The sequence below is a fragment of the Euphorbia lathyris genome, chromosome 4 (assembly GCF_963576675.1).
Source record: "Euphorbia lathyris chromosome 4, ddEupLath1.1, whole genome shotgun sequence".
Taxonomy (NCBI): Eukaryota; Viridiplantae; Streptophyta; class Magnoliopsida; order Malpighiales; family Euphorbiaceae; genus Euphorbia; species Euphorbia lathyris.
In genome coordinates, this window is record NC_088913.1 from 92,748,258 (window position 1) to 92,772,812 (window position 24,555).

Here is a 24,555-nt window from a genome sequence, read left to right on the forward strand (position 1 = left end):
CAATATCTACTCCTATGGGCACTGACACTGTCCTCTGTGCTGATGAAAATGGTAAGTCAGTAGACAGCAAGTTGTACCGAGGTATGATTGGCTCTTTACTTTACTTAACAGCAAGTAGGCCGGACATTCAGTTCTCAGTATGTTATTGTGCTAGATATCAGGCTAACCCTAAGGAATCCCATTACATAGCTGTAAAAAGGATCCTTAGATATTTGCAAAGCTCAGTAAATGCAGGTTTGTGGTATCCAAATACTTATGACTTTACACTTATTGGATACACTAATGCTGACTATGGACGAGACAAGCTGGAAAGAAAAAGCACCTCTGGAGGATGCCATTTCCTAGGAAGCTGTCTTGTATCTTGGTTCAGCAAGAAGCAGTCGTCAGTAGCCCTGTCCACAACTGAAGCTGAGTACATTGCTGCTGGAAGCTGTGTTGCTCAAGTCTTATGGATTAAGCAACAGCTTGAAGATTATGGTGTTCAAACAAAGACAATTGAAGTCAAATGCGACAACAAAAGTGCAATTGACCTCTCAAAGAACCCAATTCAGCACAGCAGGATGAAGCATGTCAGCATAAGACATCACTTCATCAGAGATCATGTACTCAAGGAAGAAATAAAGCTGACCTATGTACCAACAGATGAGCAGCTTGCTGATATCTTTACGAAACCTCTAGCACGAGAACAATTCAGCATACTGAGAGAAGCCATTGGTATGTTTAACCCACTATCTTGAATTCCTAAGTACAAATGTGATATTATGCATGCTGAATGATTAACATACTGAGTGTTTAAAGATTATCTGTCAAATTCACATACATAGTAACTAATGCACACCGAGTAAGTTATCTCAGACCGAGTAACGAATTACTCTAACTATCCGTTGCACAAAACTGACCACTCAGAATATGGAACGTTTATAACAACTGAAGCTGAGTAAACGTAATTATTAGCATTCAATGCAAACGCACGCATAATGACACCTGTACAACGCATGCGCCGAATGTGTCATAAAGTGTCATAAATGTCAGGATTTCTACCGATTGGACAACCCAAGGGCAAAACCGACTAAATTCAAACGGTAACTCCAATTGAAAAATCTATAAATAGTGGGTATTTCCCCACTACTTGTTCTTTATGCATACTGAACTTTCAAAAGCTTCAGAATTTCTTAAAGAACTTAAGTCCTAATTCACACTCCTTACGCTCAACCTGAAGAACAAAACCTCTTCTAGGAACGTCGAAAATCATCAAAAAAATGTCCTTCAGCAAAAGTACCTTCTCTCCAACCCTCAAACCCACTAATCAGGCTGGTCCTTCAACTAGCATGGTAAGAAGGATGATCAAGGTACACTCTTGGGCCAAGAATCAAGAAGTACTAAGGAGCCGATGCTTTCCTTCTGGTTTCGTCTCTTCTGAGAAACCATTCTGTGAATGGATCGAAAAGAACAAATGGAAAGGTCTCTTCTCTCTTTTCGGACAAACCTATCCCACGCTAGTGAGAGAATTTTACTCCAACCTGCACGTTGATGCAGATGACTCTGACTACTTAGAGACCACAGTTAAAGGTCAAAAGATAGTGATAACTCCTGATTATCTAGCAACACTGCTAGATATACCAAACACAAGAATCCAGTTCAGGACAACAAAGGAGCAAATACCAAAAGCCATCGCAGAAAAGATGAAGGGGTTCTGTAAACCCAAAGACCACAAAGGAGAAGTACCCAGCACCTGCATGGGCAAAAATCAGAAGATGGTCCACTTCATTCTGACCAACTTCATCTTTCCTAAACTCAGCTCACCCTCATCCACCTCTAACTTTGAACAATGCTTCATCTGGCACATGCTGACCAGCACTCCATTCAATCTTCCTGTCTTTTTGGTCGGAGCTTTTCAACGAAATGGAAGGAAGCTCCGTTTGGGTTATCTCATCACAAAGATAATACAGGACAAGAATATAGAGACTATAGGTGAAATAAGTTCATCAGGAAATGTTATCACTGCAGGACTGTTGAATGGACTATCACATAGTCAACCCTTGAAAGGATATGACGGAAATGGAAACACTGAGAAGGAAGATATTATGGCTGAGATTGAGCAACCCATTGGAGAAATGGAAAATCCAACAGATCTGGAGCAGTCTGCTGAAACTGCTCAATCTGACGAGGGTACAGAACCAACAAATGAACCTAAAACTAAGTATACTTCTACTGTGCCATCTGAGATTGCTAAAGTTGAGAAGAAGAAGACAAAGGGAACATGCTCAAAGGACATTCGTACTGTCCCAAGAAAAGTAAGGCTAATGCAAAGAAACAAAAAGAAAGCTGATCAGGAAATAGCTGAGTCAGCTCAGAAGAAAATGAGAACAGCAAGAGATATTGATAAAGAAGAAGAAACTGTTCTTGAGCCCAACATCACTCAAGAGGATTCTCCACAAAAACAAGCCTCTGTTACTCAAAATGAGAAACAAGCCAAAAACCCTGCTAGTCCAAAAGAAGCTCAAATTCCACCTCCAACTCAAATAGAATTTTAATTTTTTTTATTTCAAATCTTTCCTTTATTCTTAAAAAAAAACTCTAACTCCTTTCCCTGTTTCTCGGCAATCAGGAGGAGTGTTTTCAAAAACTCAGTTGTATATCGTAATAAAGGTTTTATCTTTTTAAAATTCTTCAGTCCTAACAAAATCCAACTCTTTGCTGAAAACTAATCGACTTCAACTTTCTATATAACCCCAAAACCCTGTCTCTTTCTTCCTCTCTGAAAACCCTAGCCGTTTTCTGGTGCCGGACATTGGAAAGAACAGAGAAGCTTAGAAACCTTATTTTGGAAACATGGGTACTAATATCAAATTGGTTCTCCTATTATTTTCTGTTTGGGTTCTTTGTTGCTCCTCCTGTAATCGGATTGTATAGCCAGTTGTAATGGGTTTTATTGGAATTAACTTTCTTATATTATGATATAACTTGATTAGATCATTTTCTTTTGAATCATTTAATTTGATTTTTACATTAAGTGGCGTTGGATTTTCTTCCATTGTTTTGTATCTTTACATTATAAGAAAATTATTGCATGCTATTTACAGCTGTTAGTCTTATCCTCATGTATCTTCATCCAGTTTCTAAACCAATTACTAGAGGGATAAGAATTTGCGATACTGATTCAGTTCAAACTATGTGGATAGCAAGTTGTTCTCTCTCTTGATTTAGTTCACACTTTGTCGATGCTGATTTTTTTTTTAACTTTGTACATGCCTCCTTCTGCCAGCAATTTCCACAGATTTGTATATTTTTTGCCATTTCGTGATTAGATATACAAGGTATAAACTGAGTTAATTAGTTTGTTGTTTTATACACTTTCCATTGAAATGTTGCTTATTCTGCTATTGTGTTTGCAGAGGTAACCATTAAGGTTGTTCATGGACCTCTGTGTTGAAACACCTTTCCACAGGATTTTGATTTGACAAAATTATTTATGTATAATTATATATTCTATATCACATTAAGTTTAAATGCTTTGATTTATTGTTACTAATGTGTTTGTTCAATGTTGAGTTTATAATTGTTATAAGACATAAAAATCATAAGGCCCAAGCCCTATATTAAAGTCAAAGCCCAAGTCAAACAAGGCCAAGATCACTCAGCCAGCGTATTACCAAAACGCCGCCGTTGAGTGATGAAACGCAGCTGAGCAAAGAAGGATCCAGAAGATCCACGTAGACAACTTCGGCTAGAAGCTGCTGAGCTGTCTCGACAAAACGTACAAGACAGCTGCTGAGCATGAGGCAACTTCCAGACCAAGTATTTCCTCAATTGGTAAAGAACAAAAGACGCAGGAAGCTGTCTGTTTGACATTACCCGATTTGGAGGAACATACTGTCACACTGACCGAAGAACAGAAGATGCTAGAATCTGATTGGCTAAGAGAACTGCTGAACAGACTGAGTGAAAGCGACATAGAGCCGTTTCCCTCCAACGGTTATTTCGGAAGCTCTCACAGCTCTCTATAAATAGAGCATTCAGAATTCTTATTCAACACAGAACTTAGAGCATAAGCCGTTACGCTGACCAAAAGCATACAAAAGTTCTGCATTCAAAAGCAAAGCAAATCTTACACGACAATTTCATATCTGTGTAAAAGTCTAGAGTGATTGATCTTCAATCATCTAAGGTGTTCTAGCAATTGTTGTTTAGGACAAATCTTAATCATTTCTAGAATTAGAAAGGAGAAGCTGAGTACTCGGTTTTAGTACTTAGTGAATTAGAATAGAAGTGAGTAGAGGTATAGAGGAAGGTACTCTTGTTATACTCAGCTTCTGATTTGTAAAGGGTTTTTGAGTCTCTACCTTTAAAGAGCTCAGTAGTGAATTGGAAATCTCGGAACGTGTTCCGGGGACAGGATGTAGGCTTAGAAGAAGCCGAACCTGGATAACTCCGCTGAGTGAAGTATTTCTAACCCTTAACTCCCTAATATATTGCTTGCTTAAATATAAACTAAAACTGACCAAGTAAAAGAGGTCAAGCTGAGTTGTGCTCTGTGAAAGACTTAGTTCAGGAATAGACTCTAAGTGCTATTTCCTTGCCTAAGCAAAGAAGCTGACTTAGTCACTAGTTGACTAAGCTAGAATCTTGGCGATCACTCAGCGCTGCTGTTACATATTCTTTTATCAAGAAAAAGAAATGTGCCCTAACAGTTTAAAAAGGTAAAATAGTTCCTAACCCCCCTTGGAACTATATTCGCAACCTTACAAGGGACCAACACTCTGTAGCAAAACCGACTCCTCCCAACCCATCTTGAATAGCCAAGATGAGTTAAGTTCACTTCTTATTAATTTCTTTGATAATTGCATTTTGTTTCATATTTAGTTCTAATTAAGTCGATTTTTAACCTGTTTTAAGTGTTCCAATTTCATAATTTTCTAATTTTTAGTCAATTTGGTTTCTGTGTTAGAGCAAATATATCATTCAAATTGGTTTCTTACTAACATATATTTTAGTTGTAAGGATAAGACTAATTGTTGAATTTCCTTAAACTTTTGTTTGAATCACTATTGAAGAGTTTCTTCTTTCTTTTACAGCACATTGAATGATTTACTATGACATGCTTTTCTGTGCACTTAATTTTGATTCGATTTTGATTTTGCAATTGTGTTAAACAGATGGAGACTTCTTTATCATCGCTTGCATACGAAGGTTCTATCCTTGGAATCATTCTCGAATCCAAAAAGTGGAATGAACGCTTTATCACCGGATTTTTATAGTGTTTGGATCCATGTCTATTTTAACTCATGCATTTGTTGTCGAAGGATATCTTCCTCTGGATTTCTTGAGTATGAGAGCTAAATAGTTTATTCACTTTTTTTTTCATAACCTTTGGATTTAAATTTGTTCCTATGTTTTTTCTTATACTATAATTTGTGGTCGAGTGGTATAAGTTGGAGATGGGATTGCACGTGTTTATGGTTTAAACGAGATACAAGCTAGGGAAATTGTTGAATTTGCCAGCGGGTGTGAAAGGAATTGCCTTGAATCTTGAGAATGATTCTCTGTGCATTTGTCTTCAACATGAAACAGTAATTGAGGCCACCAATTGAATCATTGAAATTTCCAGCAAACTCTGTTATTGATTTTTCTTCACGTGCCTAAGGTGAGAAACTGTTATTTACATTTTATCTAAATTGAAGTGTAACTTAAGGTTTAATACCAGATTTTGCTTTAGTTTTTAGTTTTTTATTTTTTGTATATTCATTTTATAGAGCTTTCATATATAAGGTTTTTATACAACTTTGATGTTGTTATGGGTGCAATAAATCAGTGTATTGATAGAAATTTGTTGACTAGCCATAGTAATTCCTCTCTAGCCATTCAACAAAGTGCATTCTTCTGTGCAATTGTGTGGTTTCCATTGTAATGTCTCTGTTTGTGATGGAAATATTGATGTGCTACACAGATCTGAGTCTGATTACCCTCATCAAGATAGCAGCTTAGTTGATGTTCATTGTGGCACTGATCACATGGATTTTTCATGTGTGCAAGATGAACTGTGTCGTACTCAATCTATAACCTTGGACTCTTGACAGAAAACTACTCAATCTATAACCTTGGACTCTTGACAGAAAACTAAGCTCTGCGTGGAGGATGAACAGTGCATTCGAGCTTCGAGCTTCAAACATAAGGTAAGGATGCTATAAAGAAGAGGAAGTAGTCTAGAAAAATATCTGAAATCAAACCAACAGTATAAGCCAGAATGAGGTAATTGATATTTATGGAAACCAATGAGCTGAGTCTCTTTGTATAAATCAGTAATGTAATGCAACTTATTTACAATGTAGTCTTTGTTGGTTGATTAATTTGTAACTAGAGAGTGCTTCTGTTGTTTCGGATTTGAAGAAAAATAATTGATATATAAGTATTAAGTTGGCTTTTTTTTTCCTTTTTTCTTTTAGATGTCTTTCTTTACGTAAGTCTTTATTTCCACGAGCTCTTATTATTAATTGAGATTTTATTTTTTACGTCTCTTTTTGTTTAGATGGAATTTTGTCATTTAATGGCTAATTTGTACAGTTAAAACTGATTTTATTTTATTGCAATCATAATGCATCTTTTTAAATTTGTTAATTAAAAATATGGTTAAAGAAAAGTGTACAGTGGCTTCACATCTTTTTCTTGGGTAAAAATTGTATAACTTAATTGGGTAAATTACACCCATGGCCACTGAACTTTACCAGTCACTCAACTCTAATTTTTAACAGTATGGTCATTGAACTTTACATTTTTTAACGCCGGTGGCCACTCAACACCTCAAAACAACCATTGACGGTCTCAAAATAAAAAATTCGAAGAGTTAATGATATTTTAAGTAACTTTAATTCTTGAAAATTTTCGTTTTGAGGTCATTTATGTGTTGTTTGGTTAGGAGAGAGAAAGTAATTTTTTTAGAGAGAGAGAGCTCCAAAAAATGTGATTTTGGAAAATAAAAAATGTGGTTTCATGATAAATATCATTCTGAACAACTTTAATTCTTGAATATTTTCATTTTGAGGTCGTTAACGGTCATTTGGAAGAGTTAGTTAAAATTGAGTGGCCACCGATATTAAAAAGTGTAAAGTTCAATGGTCATATCGTTAAAAATTGAAGTTCAGTAGTCATAATATTAAAATATGTAAAATTCAGTGGCCGTGGATGTAATTTACCCTAACTTAATTTGAAATTAATAGAGGAATATAATTCACAACTAATTAAATTGCATACCAAAAAAAGAACTAATTAGTTGTGATTCACTACTAATCATTCAGAAATTTTTACATGCACCTTAATGAGCAAGTGAATTTGCTCATTATTTTGATTGTAGTTAAATAGATTTAATATATTGAAATCTTATATATTACACCTTTTTCTTTTTCAATTTTATTTTAACATTATATTGATATATTTGGTAGTAGATAGGACGGAGTGGAGGGAGCGAATCTGTGTCGCTGACACGACTTGATTTTCACGGTTTTATATGATGGTTCATGTTAGCCGACCCCGAATCATTTCGGGACTAAGGCTTTGTTGTTGTTGTTGTTTTTATAATATATTTTTGTTAATATGAATGATAAAATAATTTTCTAATTATTTGATTAGAATTAGTGTAATATTTACAAAAACTATATATGATAGGTTAGTTAATAGGATAGAATATAAAAAAATCATGTATCCCGTGCATTGCACGGGTTTAAATCTAGTTAGAAGATAAACATAAAGATCTAGCTTTATATTATAAATTAGAAGGAATAAGAATGCCTCCGGGGAGTAAAGTAATTAGTATAGAAACAAAAATGATATATGCCTTTACAGGTAATCATCATATAAGAAAACAAAATGATAAGGAGATATTAGTACCAAAATTATATCAGGAAATATTAGAACCACTAAAACATAAAGAATATTAAATAATAACAATACCAGACGAAATATGTATAGATTTTAATTCTAGAAAAATACAACCAATCCAAAATAACGATTTCTTATATATATGTTCCATTAATGCGATTTAATCCATGAAACTATAAAAATCAAAACTGAAAAAATTAAATTAAAGGCTAACCAAAAGGTTTTACCTTAACCAAAAACAAAAATAAAGGAATTAAAACTTTATTAACTTAGAAGCATATATACATTAATCATATAATAAAAAACATCAAACATATATACATTACACAAATATGCTTAATACAATCAAGCATAATTTAAACTAAATATCATCCTGATGAATGGGAATTCGTCATGCATTGGCCCGGTTTATCTTGGCTTGAATAAAAACTTGTCTTTCTTCTAGAGAAAGAAACCATGGACCAAGACGAAAAACGCATTTGACGAACCCTTCATTTTCTAGGAACTCGAAGTCGAGGACGGGATATAATTCATTCTCATTCCAAGGAACTGAAATCGTGCCCTTGACACCTAAAATTATTCCATAGACTATACTCCCATACCCAACCGTCTTGTTCTTTGAACGAGAGGTGGCTATTGTTGGTCCCGTGTGATTAGTTCCAGGGGGGGTTAGGAACTAATATAACTTTTTCGTTTTAATTATGCTGACTTGATATAATTCTTTGAGTTTATCAACTCAGCTTTGGTCAGCACGGCTGATTAAGTTGTAAGACAGCTTTAGTCAGATACTGACTAGAACTGTTTTACTTGTGATTTGGGAATTGACACTTTTGTGGTCAGCTTCCAACTCAGTACTCTGATTTACTCAGTGTCAGTTTAAAAAATTTATATATTGAGTAAATATTACAAGCAATAGAAACATATATATATATATATATATATATATATATATATATATATATATATATATATTGAGAGAGTTAGAAATTACTCAATACGACTTATCCTGGTCCGGCCTTTTTGCCTACGTCCAGTCCTCAGAGTCCCTCCGGGATTTTTAAATCCAATACTGAGCTCTTTAAAGGTAGAGCACAAACCGTTTACAAGGCAGTTGAATATGCAAGAGTACCTTCCTCTATTCGTCTACTCAACTCCTACTAAGTGCTATAACCGAACACCTAGATTTCTCTACCACTGAGTACCAAACCGAGTATTCAGCACAACACTCTCAATAATACAATTGATACACACTTGTTCTTTTTCAGACAAAGAACACTTTAGATGATTACAAAAATCACTCTAGCTTTTACACAGAAATAGGATTTTGGTGTAAGATCTTTCTCTTGATTTGAAGTGCTTTTGTATATTTGCTTTTTATTCTTTTGTATTCGACTTAAGATCCAAGAGGTGTACTTGTCCTTTTATAGTTGAAACCTGTAGGCACAATCATTTGAATCTGGATTTATCCGTTGGATTCAAATGGCTCCTTCTGGCGACATTATCTGGTCAGCTTCAGATTTGCAGGCCAATCCTGTCGTCTGAATTCTGCAGCCGTCAGGTTTGTCTTCTTCTCACAGGTTTCGTCTTCTTGTGCCAGTTTGTCTTTTAGCAACAGAATAGTTGACCCATGCATCTTGAAATTGGCTTTTGCATAATTCCAATGTTTCTATTATTGGTGCAGACAGTTGTCGGATCTTGTCTTCTAGCAAACAGATCATTCGCGCTGTCCTGAAGATCACTCAGCTTGACTTTGATAGCCGTTATCTACGATTGTTGCTAATACAAATGCTGAGTTCTCTTTCACTCAGCTTCCATGGTCAGCTTCGTGCTGCAAGACATTGTTCTAAAGAAGACTTCTCTACTTTTGATACCGAGTTGCGTTCCACTCAGCTTCGTTGATTAGCTTGGTCTTTAAGTTTCTGTTCTGAAGACAACTTATCTTCTTTTATGATGAGTACTCTACTCAGCTTGTACCGTGATATCATGCTGACTTCGTCCTGTCTTACTTTTTGATATATACATTTATACTCAACATTGAAGAAACATATTAGTACAATCAAATCAAAGCACTTAAATTTAATTGTCTTTTAATCATGGATTATTTTGTCAAATCAAAATCTCGTGGAAAGGTGTTTCAACACACACTACATACGACATGGGAAGAAGAGAGTGTCGTAAGGGAAAGGGAATATGAACATTCATAACCCTCGGTAGTGGGATCCCTTCGGTTCATGGGAGCTCTAGAGAAACAAATAAAGGAGACAGGAGACAGTTTAGAGAAGGTACTCATGTACGTAGAAATGATAATCAATGGCAAGAACACGAGAGCCTTGATCGACACTAGAGCAACTGATAACTTCATAACGCACACCGAAGCCTCCCGCTTAGGACTCTATGTGTTGAGGGAGACATGGATGATCAAGGCTGTGAACTCACTAGCTCAGTCGATTAGTGGAACGACCTAACATGTACCTTGCAAATTGGGACCCTGGATGGACACGATATGGTTCACAATAGCACCAATGGATGACTTTGATGTCGTGTTGGGGTTGGAGTTTCTAAAACAAAGCTTCATAGTATCCATGGCGTCAGCAAGTTGCCTTCTTTTTATAAACCAAGATCCGTGCGTCATACCTGTAATGATGAGCACAATACAAGAGAAGAAGTGCATCTCAGCAATATAGTCCAAGAAGGGAATAAAGAGGGGGAACAATCATATATAATTATCCCTAAAGGTGATGACTCAAAAGGTAGTGTCATCGTCCCTCGAATACTCGAAGGAGCGATGAGGGAGTTCTAAGACGTCATGCTAGAGACGTTACCATAAACATTACCTCCATAACGAGATGTTGATCATGCTATATATCTACTGCTAGGTACGAAGGCCCCAGCAAAAGCCCCATATCGAATGGCTCCCTCAGAATTAGCAGAGTTGAGGAAATAGTTAGATGAATTGTTGAAGGCATGTTTCATCCGACCATTAAAGGCCCCATATGGTGCCCCATTACTATTCCAAAAGAAAGCAGATGGAAGTCTGCGTTTGTGTGTTGATTATCGAGCACTCAATAAGATTACTATGCGCAACAAATATCCAATTCATGTAATATCAGACCTGTTTGATCAACTCAGTAGAGCCAAATACTTCACTAAGTTGGATCTACGTTCTGGGTCTTACCAAGTCTGAGTAAAGGATGAGGACATACCAAACACTGCTTGTGTAACTCAGTATGGATCCTTCGAATATCTTGTTATGCCTTCTGGACTAACAAATGCTTTGACAACTTTTTGTACTCTAATGAATCAGGTATTCAGGGACTATCTTGACAAGTTTGTGGTGGTCTACCTGGATGACATCGTCATATACAGTTCCACCCTTAATGAACATCAGGAACACTTACGACTAGTTTTTCAAAAACTACGGGAGAATCAACTCTTCATCAAGTTATCCAGATGTTTATTTGGTCAAATGAGTATCAAGTTCCATGGCCACGTCATAGAGGAAGGGCGGATATGCATGGACAAGGGCAAAGTATGAGCTATAATTAACTGGAAAACTCCTACGAATGCAATAGAATTGAGATATTTCTTGGGACTGGATAACTATTATTGGGAGTTCATTAAAAATTACTCAGAGACAGTTGTCAACCTTACTGATGTGCTGAAGAAAGACAAGTAGTGGAAGTGGACGAACCAGTGTCAAAAAGCTTTCGAAAATTTAAAACAAACCGTCACTGCAGACCCTGTGTTAGCCATCCCGAGCCATTCGAAGTTCACACTGATGCATAAGATTTGGCCTTAAGAGGAGTCATAATGTGAGAGGGTCGAGTGATAACTTTTGAAAGTAGGAAGCTCAACAATGCAGAATGACGATATTGTACACATGAGAAAGAGCTACTAGCAGTCATGCATTGTCTGCGAGTCTGGCGCCACTATTTGTTGGGATCCAGGTTCATGGTGTAGACAGATAACACAACGGCCAGTCATTTCCTGACTCAATAGGGATTGACATCCAAACAGGCACGATGGCAAAGCTTGTTAGTAGAATTTAACTTTGTACTAAAGTATCACTCAGGGAAAATAAACCAAGTTGCAGATGCATTAAGTCAGAAGTCAGAACTAGCAGAGTTGACAAGAATAGCCTCTCTATCCATTAGTCAACTATCATCCCCACTACAACAAAAGATACAAGAAAACTTGTAGAAAGATCCTCAGGCAACTGCTATCATCAATCTAGCAAAGCAAGGGAAAATCGGACAGTTCTGGATGAACGATAACTTGTTAATAATAATTAAGGAAAGGGTCTATGTACTAACTTCTGCTAATCTGAGGAAGACGCTAATGAAGGAATGTCATGACACACTATGGGCAGGCCATCCAGGGTGGCATCGCATGCTAGCGCTCCTCCAACGAAATTATTACTGGCTAAGGATGGAAGATGATGTGAGAGAATATACAAAAACCTGTCTAATTTTCCAGCAAGCTAAGGCCGAAAGAAAGAAACATGCATGACTGTTGCAACCTCTACTAGTACCAGGCCGACAGTAGAAAAGTGTCTCCCTTGACTTCATCTCCAGCCTCCCTTGAGTGGGCGACTTCGACTCCATCTTAGTGGTGGTTGACAGGTTTTCCAAATATGGAACTTTCATTCCGATGCCAAAGTACTCGACCATGGAAGTGATGGCATAGGTGTAGACACCGAGTCGGAGGACCTGTGACGAAAACCTGGAAACAAGACGGTCGAAGCGATTGATTCCGGAAAGTTTTGAAAAATATATAAAGAATAATAAGCGGAGGAAAATTAACGGCACGGCGCGGGCGCGCAACGGCATCCCGCACGCGGACGACGATGGTCGAACGCCCGCTCGACGGCTCGAGACGTGCGCGCGTCGTCCATCGGACGCACCGCGAGTGGCACGCTCTCGACGTCCGAGCAATGCCTGGGACCGCTGGCGGTGCGCGCCCTCGTGGGCCGTTGAGCGCACGTGCCTGGCAGCGTGAGGCGCGCGTTCGGCGGCCGCGACGTGCGAGCGTCTGGCTGCGCGGAACGTGCGCTCGGCGGCCACGGAGTGCACGCGTCCGAAGGCGCGGGGCACGCCCCGAGGGTCGCCGGGCGGGCGCCCAACCACGCCGGGCGAATGCCCAACGCGTCGGGCGGACGCCCGACGAGGATTGGGCGCGGGCGCCCAACATTGTTGGGCGGCCGTCCAACTATTGTTGGGCGGCCACCCAACTCATGTTGGGCGGCCGCCCAACAAGGTTGGGCGGTAGCCCAACACTAGGTTGGGCGGCCGCCCAACCACAATGGGCGACGCCCAAATTTTTTTGGGCGTCGCCCATTGTTCCGGGATCCGTTTCCCTATATAAGGGCACGGATCCCAAGGTGAAAGGGGGGAGGCTTTTTGGGGAAAAACTTTCTCACTCTAAACATTTTTAGAGAGAGAGAGAGTGGATTTTTGTGAGAAAAATATTTTTTTTCTCAAAAATTCCAAATTTCCTAAGTTCAATTTTTACTAAATTTTTATTAAAATCGGGAGCTCGCGGTTCGTGGAATCAATCGGCTTCGACTGTCAGATACCGAATCAAAGGTATTATCCGAGGACTAGACTCTTTATTTTATTTAATTTATTTCTCTCCTTCTATTTATTTTTTATGCTATAGTTTTTATTCCTTTAGTCATTTATTTATTTCGTCACGTTTTATTTAGTTAGCGTATTTATTTAATTTTCGTTTCGTGTTAAATAAAATTCGGTTTTGTTTTAAAATAAAAACCTCGTTTTGACATCCCAATACGAACCGTGATCCGATAAAAAGGTAGTTCGGGTGTCGAAAACGTTGTAATTATAAGTTTTTTAATTTAAAAGAAATTTCCAAATAATGTTTTAAAATAAAAACATCGTTTTAGGAACTTCCGTTTTCGACTATGATCCATTTTCGGTAGTTCGGAAGTCCAAAACGATTGAATTAGATTTAATTTAAGGCTTTTGAACAAATCTGGAAAATATTGGAGTGCTGCTGTAATTTGCCAATTCTGTCACTAAAGGCTGTTTACCGACGGATTTTCCGTCGGTAAATCTGCCAAAATGTAAAAAATGCCATTTCAGTCCCTTTTTCTTAACTTTTAGACTTTTAATCCTTAGTATATATATATATGATTATGTAATACATGTTTTTCAACTTATTTTAGAACTTTAGTATATATATCTATTTTAGAATATTTGTATATCTCTTTTTATTCTATTTTGTAATATAAGTATGATAACTTGCTGGATCCGCTTTGATATTCTTTGCCGGAGTTACCTGCAAAACAAAACCGGAGACAGGATCTCCGGGAAAACTCTCCGACGATCAAGTCAGTTTTTGTAAAAATGAGTCTATAATTTAGCAATAGCTTTGTGGGAAAAAATGTGACCGTACCTCCCCCCTTATTCTTAAGGCCTTTTATAGGTGTTTTTTGGGTAACCGCCGAGGGCGGTTACTCCTTAGTGGGCCACGTTCTGAGGGCGGTTACCCCTTTTTAGGCCATGTTCCTTTCGTGGCTTTCATGGCAACGAACGTGGTTCTGAGTGGGAGTCTTGACGCTCCGTTTAGGAATTCGGGGCGGTTTACTCGCTGCGCCCGCTTCCTTCATTCGGGTCCCGTCCAATCTTAGCCCATGGGGCTTTAATATGGGCTGGGCTTGCGAAATGAATATAACCCGTTTTTGGGCTTCGCGGGTTATCACATGCCTCCCCCTTGGTCTAGCAAGAGCCCTTTTAGGGTCTTTTTATAGGGGACGCTTCGTCTTTGTCCGATTATTTCAAAGTTTTGAATTTGTGCATTTCCCCTCTTTCGTTTTCTCCGGCGTCGACCTTTTAATTCCGTTACTTCTTTTCCGACGTTGACCTCTTAATCCCGTCACTTTACTGTGTTGTCTTTTTCATGTAAGTTTTTCTTTTCACATTTGTTCCTTGTTCGGCTTTTTGCTTCTGTTTTCCTTTTATCGATCATGTCAGACCTCGACTTCGCGCCGTTTGACGACGATTATGTCCGCGAGGTCTCTAATGAGGTCGAAGAGATGGTTGAGGAAGCTTCAACCAGCTTTCCTGGGTGTAATTCTCATCCCGCCGACTTCCTTCATCTGGCGAATACAACCGACGAGGGTTTAGGTTTTGACCCCAAAAAGTTGATTCCGCCACCTGTCCCAACCCCTCGTTTGTTACCAAAGAAGGACAGGTCGGGAAGTCTGGTTTGTCAAGAGACAATCGATGATTTGCGGGAGCATTATCCCTGGCTCCGAGGTCTCGAGACTATCATTTCTGGGGAGGATAGGGGACCGGGCGATTTCCCAAAGGGGTACTTCACTATTTTCGTGGCCCAGATTATCTGCGGCTTCACTTATCCGCTGGCGGATGAGATTGCTTCCGTCCTAGGCGGTTACGGAATCGCGCCCGGGCAATTGCATCCTAACGGCTGGGCCGATTTGACTCTGGACAAATTCTTGGCGGATTGTTTGGAGGTTCCCTTTTCGCCCAAAATCTTCTCCAAGCTCCACCATTTCAAAAGCTCGGCGGGGTATTTCACTTTCATCCGCCAGAGCGGATACTATGGTTTTGACGAGAAGCTGAACAAGATCCGCGAGTGGGATCGATCTTACTTTTTTATCAAGTTTAATGAGGAAAACCTGAACTTCCTTCGTTGCTGGAGCCGACCCAACGTAAAGAGTTTGAACTTCGGGTATCCCAGCAAGGAAGAATCCACCGTTATCAAGTTCCTGAAGAGCACTCCTCCTTTTGTATGGACATACGATCAGGCCTTTCATATGCTAAGGAGCCGAGTAGCGATTGCGTACCGCGAGGGGGATCGCGTTGTCTATATTCCTTATCGCGTTTTTGTGCAAGGTACTTTTTATTTCCAAGTTGATGGTTTCTTTTAACCCTTTGCAGGGGTGATCCTTTATCTCAAATCGTTGCAGATCGGGAGGCTAAAGCCCTGGCGAGAAGAAAAAAGTGGATGACGGAAACCGCTTCCGTTGTAAGGGCGGATCCTTCTGGAGGGACGATTCCTTCTATTGGGGCGGCTTCCCCGGTTAGGGCTTCCGCTTCACAAGGTCCCGCTTCTGCCTCCGAGGATCTTCCTTTAACCAGGAAGCGGAAGATAAGTGCGGATACTGAGTCTTCTCGTTCTAAAAAGAAGAACACTTCTGTGTCCCTTACTGTTGGCGGCGCACCTGTATCCGCCTCGTCTAAAGGAAAGAGCAGTACCCCCATTCACGAGGTATCTTGATCTACTCCCTCTCGTATTGCTACTTTTTCCTCATGAGCTATCTGCCGTTCTCTTGATATTTTTCTTTATGCTTTTGCAGCCAATCCCCGATATTAGCGGATGGTGGACTAGGACTTTCGGCCTGGCCGTGAACTTCTCTTGCAAGGATATTGTATCTTCCATATGCAATGTCCTCGGGCGACTTCCCTCTGCCTCCCGTGTGCGCGAGCAAGTACCGCTCCCTACTGCTGTGGAAGGGATCGAGAAGCGTTCTGTAGAGGTATATTATTGCTTTGTCCTTCGCTTTCAAATATCTTGTGTTCATTGTAACCGCATATTTCTATTCGCCCATTTTTATTTGTGAGACGTGTTATATGCAGATTATCAATTTCGCTGAGGGCATTCTCCGAAGGGATGCCGAGCGAGCCAAGGAGTTGGAAAGTCTTGGTACGGAATTGGCGACTCAGAAGTCACTTTATGATGATGTCCAAGGGAAGGTGAAGGTCCTAGAGGGCACCTGTCAGAAAGCCGTGGGCGAGAAGGAGGAGGCCCTTAAATCCCTTCAGGCCAAGTCCGATGAACTGCAAAAAGCCCTCGACGACCTAGCTGCTTTCAAGGAGGCCCAAAAGAAGAGGGTTGAGGAGATTTTGGCTGAAGATGGCGCCCGCATCTACTGGTATGGGGAGCGGATTCATGCCGCTTATGAGCACGGGCATCAGGGTCTAGTACTTAACCGCCCCAAAGTTCCCATCCCTGAAAAGGATTTAACTGGGGAGTGGGATAAGCTGGAAGCCGAGGATGCTGATATGGATGAGGTACTCTTCTTAGATTGGAAGAGTCTTCAGGATCCTCCGATTAGCTGCGAGATCCCTATTCAGCCCGCGGAAGGAGAGGCACCCCAAGCCGTTTCTCAACCTGTGCAAGAGGTACCTCTCGCCGAAGAGGTTACTGAAGCGGTTACCGATTCAAGGGTTGAGGATTCGCTTGAAGTAAATCCTCCTACCGGAGGAGATGAGGGAGTCGCAGCAGTCCAGGAGGGCATTAGGGGCGAAGGAGAGGAAGCTGTAGCATAGCTTAACTTATATTTGGACTTTTGTATGTAAAAACCATGTAACAAACCGCTCTGATATATATATTTTCTTTCGGTTGTTGCTTTTCATATGTGTGTGATTGTCACTTTTTTGCCCTTTATATGTGCCCTTTGTCTTTTTGCCGACTCCATATTTGTGTTTCTTCATGGCTAGGGTGGCCAGACCCTTTTTGCAATTTTGAGTACTCGTTTATTCGCTTAATTTTATGCCTTAACTTATAATTCTTCTTTCGAAAATAATCATAAGTTTTGATCATAAGGTTTTGCGAGTGATGCGTAATCATGCATCCGCCTTTCTTTAACAGGCAACACATTTATGTGTTTTTGATTTTAACCCTAAGGTTTTTTGCGAGTGATGCGTAATCAAGCATCCGCCTTTCTTTAACAGGAAACACATTTATGTGTTTTTTATTTTAACCCTAAGGTTTTTTGCGAGTGATGCGTAATCATGCATCCGCCTTTCTTTAAGAGGCAACACATTTATGTGTTTTTGTAAAGAATCCGCATTTTGTTGTAACATACTGAGTGAATGTAATAACTTTTATTGATGACGAGAAAAAGTTTATTACATATGTACACCAATTGTGTGGGATCGAAGCCTCATTAAAACCTTTTATCAGAAAACTCAGTAGGAAAAACTCATAAAAGGAAAAAGAGTACTCGTCATTTCCTCGAACTACTCGGCCTTTCTATATAGGCGTAGATTCTCTAGATTCCAGGTGCGCGGGAGCTTCTTTCCACTCATTTCTTCTATTTCGAAAGTGGCCGGTCCCATCTTCTTGGATACTTTGTATGGCCCGATCCAGTTGACGCCTAGCTTGCCTTTGCCATCTCTGGACTGCTTTTTTCAAGACCAAGTCATTTTCGTTGATCATTACTTTTCGCACTCTTCTGTCATGGTATTTCTTGATTCTATTGCGGTACATTGTCATTCGCATGTAAGCTTTTTCTCTTCGTTCCTCCACAGAATCCAAAGCATCTCTGATGTTGATAGGATTTTGTGTGTCGCAATAATAAATTGTCCGATCTGTGGGCGACTTGATTTCAACAGGTAGGACTGCTTCGGCTCCATAAACTAGCGAGAAAGGTGTTTCGCCTGTTGCTGCCTTTACAGAGGTTCTGTATGCCCATAACATATGGGGTATCTCATCCGCCCAACCTGTTTTTTTGTCACCTAGCCGCTTCTTGATGCCTTGAACCATGGCCCTGTTGGTAACCTCCGTCATACCATTTGATTGGGGATGGTTTACAGAAGAAAAATGATTCTTGATTCCCATGCTTTCGCAGTATGTTTTGAACTTGGCACAGTTGAACTGGGTGCCATTGTCGGTTATAAGCTTCTGCGGGATCCCAAATCGCATGATAATGTTCTCTCGTAAGAACTCGATCATTCGCTCAGGTGTTTGTGCGGTTACTGCCTCCGCTTCTACCCATTTGCTGAAGTGGTCCACTGCGACTATCAAATACTTCCTTTTCTTTGTTGTTTCTGGGAATGGACCCACTATATCAATTCCCCATGTTGCGAATGGCCACGCCGTCATTATAGTGATTTGTTCAGCTCCGGGAACATGCTTTTCATTCGCATGGATTTGACAGTTGTGACATTCCGCAACCATCTTCTGGGAATCTTCCACCACCTTGGGCCAGTAGTATCCCATCAGTTTGACCTTTCTTGCCAATGCCGCCGAAGCTTCGTGCGCGCCACAAATTCCTTCGTGTAGTTCTCGCAGCACATAGTCTCCTTCATTGCGACTAACGCATTTCAACCATGGACATGTGTACGATTTCCGATACAAAGTTCCATCCCGCATTGAGTATCGTGCCGACTGCCCAATTATTTTTCTGGCTAAGCTCTTATCAACCGGCAAATCTCCCTGCTCCAGATATTGACGGATTGGCATCCGCCAATCTTCATCGTCTTCCAGTTCCTCGATGATCATAATCTGATCAACCTCGAATGCTGGTGCCGATTTTATTTCCAAGCTGCATGCTTTTTGACTCCATGGTTCTCTACTTGCCGCTGCTTTTGCCAATTCGTCAGCTTTTGCATTTTGGCCTCGTGGAACATGCACCATCTTCCAAACGACTCCCTTGTGCATTAACTCTTGTGTCAATCGGCTGACCACCTGATGGTATTTTACTAGCTCCTCCTGTTTCACCAGATAATTTTTTATGATTTGGTTTATCATGAGTTTGGAATCGCTGTAGATTACCACTCTTTCTGGGGTGAGTTCATTGAGCAACCTCAATCCACATATCATAGCCTCGTATTCTGCGGCATTATTGGTAGTTTTGAAAGTTAATTTTGCTGCATAGTACAGGCGGATAACCTCCGGACCTTTGATGATGATTCCTAGCCCAGCTCCGTTTGCAGATAAGGCCCCATCTGTGTACATGCTCCACTCTTCTTTTTGTGCCTTTGGACTTTCATCATCATCCCAGGTGAATTCGTTCACGAAGTCGGTGAGCACTTGGCTCTTTAGCGCTGGTCTTCCTTCATAGCGGATATCGAATTCGCCCAGGCGAATTGACCATTCCATCAACCGGCCGGATGCGTCAGGTTTCTGCAGTACCTTTCGCATTGGGATGCCAGTTCTCACAATGACAGTATGCGCCTGAAAATATGGTTTCAATCTAGTCGTCGTGGTTATCACCGCGAGGGCCATTTTGTCCAACTTCGAATACCAGAGTTCTGCGTCCTTCAAGACTTTGCTCACGTAGTATACTGGATATTATTGCCCTTCTTCTTCTCGCACCATCACAGTGCATATCGCCATACTGGTGACGGATACATAAAGAAACAGATCTTCTCCGTCTTCCGGCCTGCTCATTAAGGGCGGATAACATAGTAATCGCTTTATCCCCTCAAATGCTTCTTGACAATCCGGCGTCCATTCAAAGGACTTAGATTTTTTGATGGCATTGTAGAAAGGTAGACATCGCCTAGCTGAGCATGATATGAATCGCCCTAATGCCACCAACCGCCCGTTCAGTCTCTGTACTTCCCTTATGTTCCTTGGCGTCTTCATCTCCGTTACTGCTTTAACCTTCTCAGGATTCGCCTCAACCCCTTTGCCGCTAACAATGAAACCCAGGAACTTTCCCGCTCTTGCTCCGAATGTGCATTTCTCTGGGTTCAATTTGAGGCCATATTTGATCAACACTTCTAGGATTTCTTTGATATCCCGCGGGTGGTCTTGCATTTTCTTGCTTTTGATGATCATGTCATCAACATAGATCGAGAAGTTCTCACCGGATTTGTCTGAAAATATCTTGTTCATCATCCTCTGGTATGTTGCTCCCGCGTTTTTCAATCCAAAGGGCATCACCTTGAAGCAATAAGTCGCCTGGTGAGTTATGAATGATGTTTTGATTTCATCCGCCTTCTCCATGGGTATCTGATGGTAACTGGATTTCACGTCGGTGAATGATAAAGCTTCATATCCTGCAGTTCCATCTACCAATATATCAATGTTAGGAAGTGGATACATATCTTTCGGACATGCCTTGTTCAAGTCGTTGAAGTCGACGCACATTCTGTACGTTCCATTCGGCTTTTTGACTAGCACCACATTGGCTAGCCATTTCGGATAGGTGACTTCTCGAATCGCATCCGACCTTAGCAAGTCCGCCACTGCTTTTTCAATCGCCTTTTGCCGCTCAGGAGCATGTCCCCTCTTCTTTTGCCGCACTGGGGTTGCCCCTTTGTCTACATTCAACCGATGGGTTGCTACGTCTGGGCTTATTCCTATTAACACTTCATTTGGGGCGGCAAATGCCGACTCACATTGGATCAATACCTCGGTAATGGCCTTCTTTGTTTCTTCTGAGAGTCCAGCCGCTATTCGCACGTTCTTGTCATTCGAGATGGCGAATAGTTCCGTTTCTCCCAATGCTTCCGCCGGCAGCTTCTCTTCGACTTTATCCTCCTCTTCCGGTTTTGGTTCAAGTGATAATGTATAGGCCTGTTGAGATACAAGTTGATCACCTTCAACTATGACTCGCCCTTGGTGTGTTGGCAAATGTAACGTTAAATGCTTCATTGAGATGAGCGACTCCGTCTCCGACAGGAATGGCCGTCCCAGAATTATGTTGTAGGCCAGTGGGAGATCAACAATTGCGAATTCTAAATCACCTCGCCATTTTAGATTCTTATCGCCCATTTCTGCCTCCAACACCACCTGCCCACTTGTTTGGGAGGATTGACCCCCAAAACCAGTTACATCCATGAAGGTGTGTTCCACCCGCTCGTCGTTGATTCCCAACTTGTTGAATGCTGTCCGGGTAATGACGTTGCAAGAACTGCCTGTGTCGATAAGGACCCGCTTGACGTCCCATCCTTCAATGGCCATCGTGATCACCAGGGCATCCGCATGTGGCTCCGTGATTCTCGCAAATGAGTAATTGAGGGCATCCCCCCTATGTGTGTTGCTCTTTCGCCGTTCACGGCGAGTTCTTTTTGTTAGAGGCTCGTAGATTCCGCCTGCTATCACGTTTATCACCCTTTTCTTCTGCTTCTTTTCTGGCCATGTTTCTCCCTCATGCGGGAGCGTTGTTTTCTCATCAGCTGTTTCTTTTCTTACAAATTGACTCAGCTTGCCTCTCTCGATCAGTTTTTCTATTTCCTTCTTCAGTTCGTAGCAATCATCTGTGTCATGGCCATTCAATCTGTGGAACCTGCAATACTTACTGGGATAGCGCCCCAAACTGGTTCGGCCTTTCACCTCGGGGAACCGCACATCCTTCTTCAAGGGGCTCTTTTCGATCCAAAGTAACACCTCTTGGCGAGTCGTGTTTAGTGGTGTGTGATATCCTCCACCTTGAAAGGGACGATCGCCTCTTCGAACAAAATTACTTTTGGATTGGGTCTGACGCCGACTGTCTGAAGTGGTTCTAGCGGCATCTCTTTCTCGCCGAGTTTGGGGCCTATGTTCCCTGTTGACATCATCCACTTCCATGAATTCCTTTGCTATCTTCATGAGCTCGGCTACAGTGCGTGGTTTGTTACGGATGATTTCTTCCCGCATGCTCCAATCTGTGGTTCCATCCGCCATGATGTTGCGAATACTCACGATATCTGGGTTCTACAATCGCACCAGGATATCGTTAAAGGCGACAACAAATTCCCTTAGGGAATTATAGTTTCTCTGTTTGATCTCCTTCAGCTGCCTATCTGTCACATCTGCCGCTTTACAGCCCACGAACTTCGCACAGAAATCCCGACTATATTGTTGCCAATTGTGAATAGATTCTGCCGGTAAAGATCGAAACCAATCAGATGCCGCACCGCCCAAAGTTATCGAGAATAACCTGCAAATGATGCTTTCACTCGCTCCTGCAACATCCATTAGTTCTCTGTAGTTCCTGACATGAGCCTCAGGATCAGAATTTGGATCCCCATAGTATTTAGGTATCGCGGGCGCTTTGATTCTGTGATCTGGAATGAATTCTCGCAACGAAGGGGCAAAAGGTGAATCGCTCTGGACCTCTGCTCTCGGCCTAGGCGAGTACCCCATTCGCTCCATCATGCTTCGTAATTGATCTTCTAAGTCAATATCGGGTATTCGCCGGACTTCTTCTATCCGCTGCTGGTGAATTCTGGGTGGCATCCACCCGCCCATCGGTGTTGAGACGTGTGCCTGTTGGGGGACTAACCGCTGTCCCGTTATAGGATCAAAGTTCCATATGTGCTCTCGCCCAGGAGTCATCAACTCCGAATGTCTGTGAGGAAAAGGTTCCACTTGCTATAGCGGAAGAGTGCCTTGCACTCCTGGCAACGGTTGGGATGGCTGCCAGGTCGGATGTATCGTCGTAATGAGATCTGGGTGCGAGTAGTTGCTCGGGTGGCTGTGTGGGTTTGTGCGACTACTCTGGCCCACTTGATTTGGCGCCTGAGATGGCTGCGGGAGGGCCGATATGACAGGGATAGTCGGTGATTGTGTTGAGATAACCACAGGTTCTTGAGGAGCAGCCGCCACGGCGGTATTGTGTTCGGCGAGGGCAGTTAGTAAATTAATCATTCGATCTCCAGCCGCCTGGCTCATGTTCGAAGCCAAGACTTGTCCTGCTATCTGCACGAAATCACTATTGGATATTTCCATCTCAGTTTGCACTTGGACTTCCAATAAGGGACTCAATTGTCCCGAAGGACCCGATGAGCTAGGCACCATAGGCTGTGTACTTGCAGGTTGCGAATTCGCAATCCGTGGTCCCCTGGAGTTCATACTGGTTGATCTAGTCGTAACACCAGTCGTTCGTGATGGTTCTGACATGTTCTTTGTGTACCTTTAACCAAGTGTTGGTAAAAAAGGTCCACCTTCACCGCACCAATGATAACTTGCTGGATCCGCTTTGATATTCTTTGCCGAAGTTACCTGCAAAACAAAACCGGAGACAGGATCTCCGGGAAAACTCTCCGACGATCAAGTCAGTTTTTGTAAAAATGAGTCTATAATTTAGCAATAGCTTTGTGGGAAAAAATGTGACCGTACCTCCCCCCTTATTCTTAAGGCCTTTTATAGGTGTTTTTTGGGTAACCGCCGAGGGCGGTTACTCCTTAGTGGGCCACGTTCTGAGGGCGGTTACCCCTTTTTAGGCCATGTTCCTTTCGTGGCTTTCATGGCAACGAACGTGGTTCTGAGTGGGAGTCTTGACGCTCCGTTTAGGAATTCGGGGCGGTTTACTCGCTGCGCCCGCTTCCTTCATTCGGGTCCCGTCCAATCTTAGCCCATGGGGCTTTAATATGGGCTGGGCTTGCGAAATGAATATAACCCATTTTTGGGCTTCGCGGGTTATCAAAATATAAATATATATATATGTATTTCCCTTTTTTATTAACTTAGGTTATATTTAAATATTAGTTACTTGATATTTTGAGAAATAATGAATAGACATTAGCATATGGAATTTTTGATATTTAAACTATATTAATTATGTATATATATGTATAGTTTTTTTAGAATATTTGGGTTATTTTAGTGATTATTGGGTTAAATTATTTTTAGATAAGTATTACTTTCTTAGTTATAGGATTTACTTATTATTTTCACATTTCAAAGTATAAGATATATTGTGTTTATTATCTTCATATACATATAGTGATTTTTGGTTAAATCTTATTTTCTTATCTTCCTTTTTGATTTAAATGTATACATATATATATATATGGTCTAAAACCATTTTCTTTATTCTTTTGGCCCATTCATGGGTCCATGTTTCAAAAGGGCTTCATTTGAGTGTAAATGTTAGTTTATTGTAATTATAATAGTTAAAGAGTCCATTAAAGTAAGTGGGGAAAATAAATCACCAAAAAGAGAGTTTTCAATTGAATTATTTAAACTAATGTTTTTTTA